Source organism: Rhipicephalus microplus, chromosome X (assembly GCF_043290135.1).
Source record: "Rhipicephalus microplus isolate Deutch F79 chromosome X, USDA_Rmic, whole genome shotgun sequence".
NCBI classification, from domain to species: Eukaryota; Metazoa; Arthropoda; class Arachnida; order Ixodida; family Ixodidae; genus Rhipicephalus; species Rhipicephalus microplus.
This window is the reverse complement of record NC_134710.1, coordinates 72,648,008-72,656,611: the sequence shown is the minus strand read 5'-3', so window position 1 is coordinate 72,656,611 and position 8,604 is coordinate 72,648,008.

Below are 8,604 nucleotides of genomic sequence, written 5' to 3'. Positions count from 1 at the left end.
CAAGGACGAGTGACGTCGCTACGCATTGCGTAAGACTCGCCAGACAGGAAGGCGCCGATTGCTTCGACGGGCTCGCTGTGCGTGCGCGAGAAAAAGGCACCGTCGTGTGATGACGCCGTTGAGTTGTTCGCGTCAGGTGGGCTCGGGTGCTGGCCCTGACACAGATTGCCTTTTTGAGAGGCATGGACGTTCGATGTGGACTCGCAGGTATAACAGCACCCCCGCCGCCAAATCAATGCGCCGGAACGACGAGCTCCTTGCACGTGGCTCGGATGTCAGGCGCGCTCGTTCGCCAGGTCTCTCCAAGTTCGCCTCCAGGGCCATGGGGACAATGCAGCTCCAGACTCTGTTCTGGAAACACATCCCATTCTTGAGGACGGATCCCAGCTCCACCGGCTTGTCGCCACAACTTGTCGACCAGCTTCGCTTGTTTCTTCTGACGATCTTTGGTCTCAGCACTTGTCGATGGTTCTGCAACTTGTCAACAACGGTTCGACAACAGACAACACACGACACAAGCAAGTGCCTTCGTCACCCGACAAAACACCAGACAAAGTATATTACAACATGTAACTAGCTACATGTCTATCAGAATTACGCTCCCTCTACATCAAGAGGCACACGCGGGACACAAGACTCCTAAAATGAGAACTCAACTTTTTACACGTACAACAAAGTAACGAAATAGAATAGAACACAAGGTTGGCTCGTTGAGATCACTCTGGGCGAGAGCGCTCAGCTAAAGCCATGATGAGGACAAAATTTTGCCCCGAATCACTAGCGAGAAACGGAAAGTTGGAAAAGGTACTAACTAAACGCACGGCTCAATGCGTCTGTATTGGCGTTTAGCTTTCCTTTTTTGTAGCGAACGTCAAATTTTTGCTGTTGGAGTTTCATGCTCCACCTCAGTAACCGGCCACATTTAGGCGACGATGCCTATGCGGTACCAACAGCTGCCCATGTTTTCAATGTTGCACAGGAGGGGAACAACGATACGGCTTGCTAGGGATTGGCTCCTCACAAGTTAGCTCGATATCGTGTTTGATCACCGTCGTGTTTCCGGGACGGTCCGAAAACACGTCTCCAAACTCGGAAAGAACCCTTTTCAGGTCCTCCTTCTGGACTTCGCTTAACCTAGGCTCTAGGTTCAACTGCTCCAAGGTTACCTCCGATCCCCTTTCGATTACATCACTAGAACTCAAAATTTCTGCTTCTATTCCTCTGAAGCATTCAACAGCAGATTTACGAACGCTTGACCTTGAACGTATGGTTTTATCAAGTTACTGTGGTAAATTTTGTTCGGCCGCCTTCCGATTTTCATTTCATAATTGATAACAGAAAGCTTCGATATTACTTTGGCGGGTCCTTCCCAATGAACCTCAAGCTTGTTCTTTTTAGACGGCCGCAAGAGCATTACCTGACTTTCTACTTCAAAAGCGCGCTTCTTCACCGATTTGTCGTAGTACTCCTTCGACAACACTTGTGCAGCTTTCATGTGGCTTTCCACAAAATCTTTCGTTTCCCCAAGCCTGTGAAGGAGGTCCAGAACATACGCAACCACATTAGGGTCCTGATCGAATCCCTCCTGGGACTCGCGTAGCATTCGCAATGGTGTTCTCAAACTCCTGCCATACACAAGCTCTGCAGGACTAAAACCAGTGCTCTCATGAGGCGCTGATCTCAAAGCGATCATAGCGGGAGGAATACACGCTTCCCAGTCGCATTTGTGCTCGTAGCAAAGAGCTCTCAGTATCTGTTTCAGAACGGAATGCATACGCTTTACCGGATTAGATTGTGGGTGTTGGATCGAGCTGTGCACTGCTTTTATTCCACATTTAGCCATAAAGGTAGAGGTAAGGCAGCTGGTAAAGGCTCTACCATTGTCGCATTGGATTTCAGAAGGAAATCTGACGCGTCTGTATATGGATAGCAGTGGATCCACGATATGAGGGGAATTGAGCTCCTTAAGTAGTATCGCTTCCGAAAATTTTGTGGCTACACAGAGAGCCGTCAGGATGTACCGACAACCTTGTCTTGACTCTGGCAGGGGCCTGACGATATCAATTATTAGGCGCCGAAAAGGTTCTGTGATAATTGGCAAAAGCTTCATGGGTGCCATCCACTTGTCCGTGGATTTCCCCGCTCTCTGACAAGTGTCTCATGAGCGTACAAAGTCTTCGATACCCTTCCAGCATTTCGGCCAATAAAACTCAAGGGAAACTCTAGCCTTTGTCTTTTTTTATGCCGAGATGCCCTGCCCATGCGTTTTCATGCGCCAGTTCCGATAGTTGGCGACGATACTTTTGTGGCACCAAGAGCTGCTCATACTTGCTTCCTTGCTCATTTGTGTAGCTCCGATACAAAAGCCCTGCTTTATCAAAAAAAGGAACATTATTTTTCTTTTTTCCAAAGTTTACGCTTTGCATTAGCGCTTTAATCGAGAGATCCTCACGCTGCTCTCGAATGAGCGTTTCTCGATCAACCCTCGACCTCTCACTCCAACTTTCCGCTACAGGCGAGAGCGTTGCGCCCCTCTCGCTCTGACCCAATGGCGTCATGTCGTCTCCTCCTGCTACGGAAACCGCGCCAGTTGCTTCGACGACGGGCCGCTCGAGTGACTGCTCACATGACTCACACGGAGAATTTCCTCTCTGAGGTTCCGTCGACTCGCCGCCAAGGTCACTTGATGCTTCATCACATTGAACAAGATCAAGCGCCTGCGAAAGCTTCCGCGCTTGCGATCGCGTGAGGGCCATGTACGCTAAGTTGGAGAAGAACGATTTACCCTGCTCTTTGAGAAGCTGCTCGGATTTGTTAGAGAACAGGTAAAGAAAATTATCGGGAAGTGCGACAGACACAGACGCTTCGGTGTGAAGCTTACCGAACGGGCCTTCAATGACAACCGTAGCGATTGGTAAGCAAGCACTCTGCTCTTCGGCGACTTGCCTAATCCACGCGCATTGTCCTGTAAAGCCATCCGGAGACACCAACGAAGGATGGACAACGTCCATGGTTGCCGCTGAGTCTCGAAGTGCTCGACAAGTTTTCCCATTCACACTAATTTCTTGGAGATACCGCTCTAACAACCGCATGTTTTTTTCCGATTCTTGAATTTTTGCGAAAGGAAACTTTTGCTTACATTTTATCGCGATTGGCCATTCCTTTTTGCAGTTGTAGGAGATTCGCGGCTTCCGTTTGTTTTCCGATTTTCGGATAGTTGCAAACTTTTGCTTACAGTTTATCGCGATGTGCCCTTCCTTTCTGCAGTTGTAGCAGATTCGCGGCTTCCGTTGATCAGGTTTCTTCGAAAAGCCCTCTTTCCTTTCATCTTTTTTAACGCGCACTGCCCTGCTAGGCAACATTCGGCTAGTATAATACTCCTCAGCTAACTCTGCTGCCTTGTTTAGCTGTACTTCACCAAGTTTGTCCTGCAGCCAAAGCTTGACATCCTCCTCGATGCAGCGGTAGAATTGCTCAAATGCAATGCATTCCACCACTTTATCGCGATAGTCATAAACACCTTCGCCCTTGAGCCATTCAGTTAAATCGGCTTTACGACGAAACGCGAAATCAACGTGTGACTCCTTCCCCTTTTTCGCATACCGGAACCTTTGCCTGAAAGCCTCGGGTGACAACTTTTAACGTCTCAAAAGCACTTCCTTAACCTAACCATAGCTCTCAAACGCTTCCTTCGACAAGCAAGTTATCGCGTCAGACCCTTCGCCGGGAAGAAGGTTCTGCGCCCAAAGAGACCGCTCCAAAGCATTTCGCTGACAGACGTGTTCAAACTTCACGAGATACTTCGCCATGTCCTCACCTACTACGAACGGTGGCAGTTGGTCGCGAATTCTCTGACTGCTGATATAAACTGTCACAGAAACTACGCTAGGCGCCTGCGAACACTGTAGCATTGCCAATTCTATTTGTTTCAACTCAAGGCGCTCCTGTCTCTTGGCCTCGTCACGGTGTTCTCGCCTTTCAGCTTCTTCACGTTCGCGAACTTCTCGCCTTTCAGCCTCCTCGCGGCGTGCCTTGATATCCACCCAGGCCTCATCGACTTCCTCAGCCGACACTCCTTAATCATTCATGATCTCAAGAATCGCTTGCTTTCGTTTCGCATGGTACAAAGTAATGCCGAGGTGCTGACAAATTTCGATGAGTTCCTTCACTTTAAGGTTCTCCATCATTCACACTAGCCTCTTGCTGTTTCCCTGTTAGAATCTACTTGCCAGACCCACTATCAATCTACAAGCAAGACGTGCAAGTAATTTGTAACTCTCCCGTGTTTACCCCCTCCGCATTAACTTTGGTATCAAATCACTTCGACTTTGCTTGAAACGATCAAAGCTCACTCTAATGCTTCCCACAGCGCTTCTCTAAACTACGATAACCTGTGCTAGAGCAGTCTGTTGAACTGAGAGGAAAACATCAGGCACTCACCGCATAGATGTCGCTCTTTGTTCCCAGCAAGATGGCTACTGCGTGCTGCGTCGCTTCATTTCTTTTTCATTCAGCTACGACGCCTCTGTCTTCTTCTTCAAACAGTGTACTGGCATCATTTTCTTTTCGTCTGCACATCTCCATTCTTCGTGCTTGAAATGGCGTCTCCTATTCCACCTCCCCTATTTCTTCCTTCGCCCGGAGACCCGCCACTTCCGTGGGCTGACTGGAAATGGGTGTTTCAGGCCTACGCAGACGCGGCCAGGGAGGACGCCAGCAAGCCCGAGCGTCACAGGGCCCTGCTGCTCAACGCGTTCGGCCCTGCCGGGTTAAAGCTCTTCTATACTTAGAACGCCACCAACGCGTCGCTGACGCCAGCATCGTTCGATGCCTTCAAGAATGCTGTTGCTTTTTTCGATGAACTTTTTAAAGATGTCTCGTGCGATTATCTCGCACACGTAAAATTTCAAGAAAGGCGACAATTGCCCGGCGAGCAAGTCGCCAAGTTCATTACTTCTCTTCGAACGCTCGCCGCGTCATGCGGCTTCGGCGCGCTCGAGGACGATATGATCCGCCATCAGCTTTTCACCGGGGTAGCCTCGCAAAACGTCCGCTGCCGCATGCTTCAAAAAGGCTCATCAATTTCATTATCTGAAGCCCTCTCGATTGCGAGAGAGGACGAGTTTATTCGCTTCCAGTTGGAGCAATTCGCTCCATTCAGTTGCTGCGTTGCTGCGTTGAAAGTTGCTGCGCATTCAGTGCAGCAACTTTCTGCTGCGGGGGGCCAAGGCGGTGGCTCTTTGTTTCACTGGACGCGTCAACAAGGTGGCCCTTCATCTTCGTCTCGGCGCGGCGGCCATCATGGACGCCCGCCTGCAGAGCCCTTCCGTGGCGGCCAACATGGCGGCCTCTCGGCGTAGTGGGGGCCAGGAAGCCGGCATTATGGCGACCCCATTCCTCCAAATTCTGGTTTTCAGGAACAGTACCAAGCTCCTGACTCGCGTTCGCAATTTTCTTCTCCAAAAGCAACCGCGCATTGCTTTCGTTGCGGCTTGGCTCGGCATTTAGCCAATTTTGCGCAGTGTCCCGCGAGAAACCGCAGTTGTCTTGCGTGCGGAAAAATCGGACATTTTCAGTCCGTACGCAATTCCCGTCCACAAATCTTCCTGAACCAGTTTGTTCGTCCGTTCCTTCGAGCACTGCACAGACCAATACGGTCACTGTTTTAAATGTGCATGGCCTCCACACTACGTCCGAGCTCAGCATCGTAGCTTCAGTGGGCCATGTGCCCTTGTAATTTCTCTTGGACACTGGTGCCTCAGTCTCTTTAATCAGTGCCACCGACTTTCATAGTCATTTTCCAACATTCGGCTTTTGCCTTCACACGTGGTTCTACAAACATATTCCCAAGGAAACGATTGATAATTCAGGTCATTTTACAGCTCAAGACTCCTATCGAAGTCGCACTGCTTTCATTACTTTTTATGTAACTGCGATTGATTGATTGATATGTGGGGTTTAACGTCCCAAAACCAATATGTAACTGCGAATGGCAGCTCGCTTTTGGGACGTGATGCCATGAGGGCTTTGTCCATCAACATCGTCGGTGCGTCTATGATTTGGGCTCAAGTCGACGTCCAAGATGATCTTCCGGCCAACGCGCCTTCTGAATTCCACCACCTGTTCACCCGTGAACTGGGTTGTGTGCGCGGTTTTGTGCATAAAGTGATGCGTCGACCAGGTGTGTGCCCTGTGCGGGCCAAGCTGCGCCGCATTCCTCTTCTTCTCCGTGAGCAAGTCTCTGCGGAACTGTCCCGCCTTCAAGCCAGCGGAATCATCGAGCCTCTCTCTGCTTCCGAATGGGTTTCTCCACTGGTCGTCGTCAAGAAAAGAGATGGATCACTTCGACTATGCGTCGACTTACGAGAACCAATCAAGGCGATCGTCATAGACGGTTTTCCACTTCCTCACATTGAAGAACTGCTTCATCAGCTCTCTGGAGCGGTATGTTTCTCCAAGCTGGACCTCGCGTCCGCTTATCACCAAGTTGAACTTTCTGAGTGCAGTAGAAACCTAACCACAATTGTATAGCACGAAGGCTTGTTTCTGTTTCGCCGCGTGTGTTTCGGGCTTGCATCTGCCCTGCAGTGTTTCAGAAAATGATGTCAATTATTCTTAAGAGTTGTAATGGCGGCCTTTGTTACATGGATGACGTTTTGGTGTGGGGACGTACTCGCGAAGAGCACGATGCTAACTTTCATACTGTTCTCAACCGCATCAGTGAATGTGGTATGAAACTTAATAACAAGTGCATTTTTCTGTGAATGAGTTACAATTTCTAGGACATAATGTCAGTTCCCGCGGCTTGACACCTGTTGAATCTAAAGTTCAGGCCATTGTCAATGCCCCACGGCCTACTGATGCCAAAACTTTGCAATCTTTTTAGGTCTTGTTGGTTATTATGCCAAGTTTGTCCCTCACTATGCTGATGTTGTTGGCCCACTGCGTACTCTACTTCGACAAGCACAGCCTTTTAACTGGTCAGCTGAAGCTGAGCAGAGCTTCATTCAAGTTAAGTCAATACTGGCCTCAAAGCCAGCTGTTAGTATTTTCAATGAGAAGCTTCCCATCGTCATCACGACAGATGCGTCCGATGTTGGACTGGGAGCAGTGGGAGCAGTGGAACTCAGAGGTGATCAGCTGATCACTATCACTTTTGCATCTCGTACATTGACCCCTGCTGAACTCTTATATTCAGTAGGAGAGCCTGAAGCTCTCGCGTGTCTTTTTGCTTGTGAAAAATGGCATGTTTACTTGTGGGGCCGGCACTTCACATTACGTACAGACCACCAAGCACTAGTTGCTCTTCTTTCTGCAGGATTCGAAGGCCGCCGCCCCATTCGCATTTCCCGTTAGTGTTCCAAACTCCTGTATTATAATTTCAGTGTTCAATATTGTAAAGGTTCTAATAACGTGGTGGCTGATGCACTGTCGCGCCTTCCTCTTCAGATACCGGTTACTGAAGAGCGGGATGAGGTTGTTGTTTCATTAGTTACTTCCTGCATTACTAAAGCTGAGCTTCAGGCAGCTACAGCTGCAGATTCCACTTTGTCCCAAGTTCTCAAAAATTTATGTGAAGGATGGTCTTCCAAATGTGCTCTTGCTCCTGAATTCTTGTTTTACTTCGCAGTCCGACAGGAACTGTCTCGTGTCAAGGACTTGCTTTTCCGCGATGAACGCGTGATTCGCCCTGCTTACTTCCGTAACAAGCTAATACAGCTTGCCCATGAGGCCCATCCAGGCATTGTCCGCACCAAACAGAATCTCCGAGACAGGTACTGGTGGCCAGCCTTAGACAAGCAGGTCGAGCATGCAGTTTACAACTGCCATATATGTCAGGCAGCTGACAAGTCTGCCAAACCTGCATTTTTTCCGTTGCAGCCAGTCCAGTGGCCTGATCGGCCTTGGCAAAAACTCGGTATGGACATCATCGGTCCTTTGCATAATGTCCCGCGAAATTCCCGGTTCATTGTTTCTCTCATCGACTACCATTCCAAATGGCCAGAGCTTTGTTTCACAAATACGGTCACTTCTGAGGTCATCATTGAGTTTCTGTCTACAATCTCCAACCGGGAAGGTTTTCCTGATGCCATAGTTACGGAGAATGGTCCACAGTTTCAGTCCCAACATTTCGAGGCTTTTCTTTCACAACGAGGTATTCAGCACTTGAGGTCGTCAGTTTTCTATCCGCAATCAAATGGGCAAATCGAACGCTTTAATCGCGTTTTGAAGGAACATATTCAGATCGCCCAATAAGAGCACCGTCCCCTCAAGCAAGTCTTGACTGAATGTTTAGCTTCGTACAGGTTCACACCACAAGGCACCACTGGAGTGTCTCCGGCTCAACTTCTCCACGGTAGGCAACCGCGAGTTGCTCTCGACATAGTCTCTTTGCTTCGTAACATAGCAGTGTCTTCTCCTGATAAAATCCATACCAGGGTTTTTTCTCATCAACAAGCAATGAAAAAGTGTGTCGACACCCGTTGAGGTGCAAAGCAGTCCAAAGTTTGCACTGGCGATCTAGTCAAGGTTCGTGTGCCAGGTAAGCGCCCCAAGTATCGGGGTCCTTACAAAGTCTAGGGCCAGGTTAGCTCCACTTCTTTT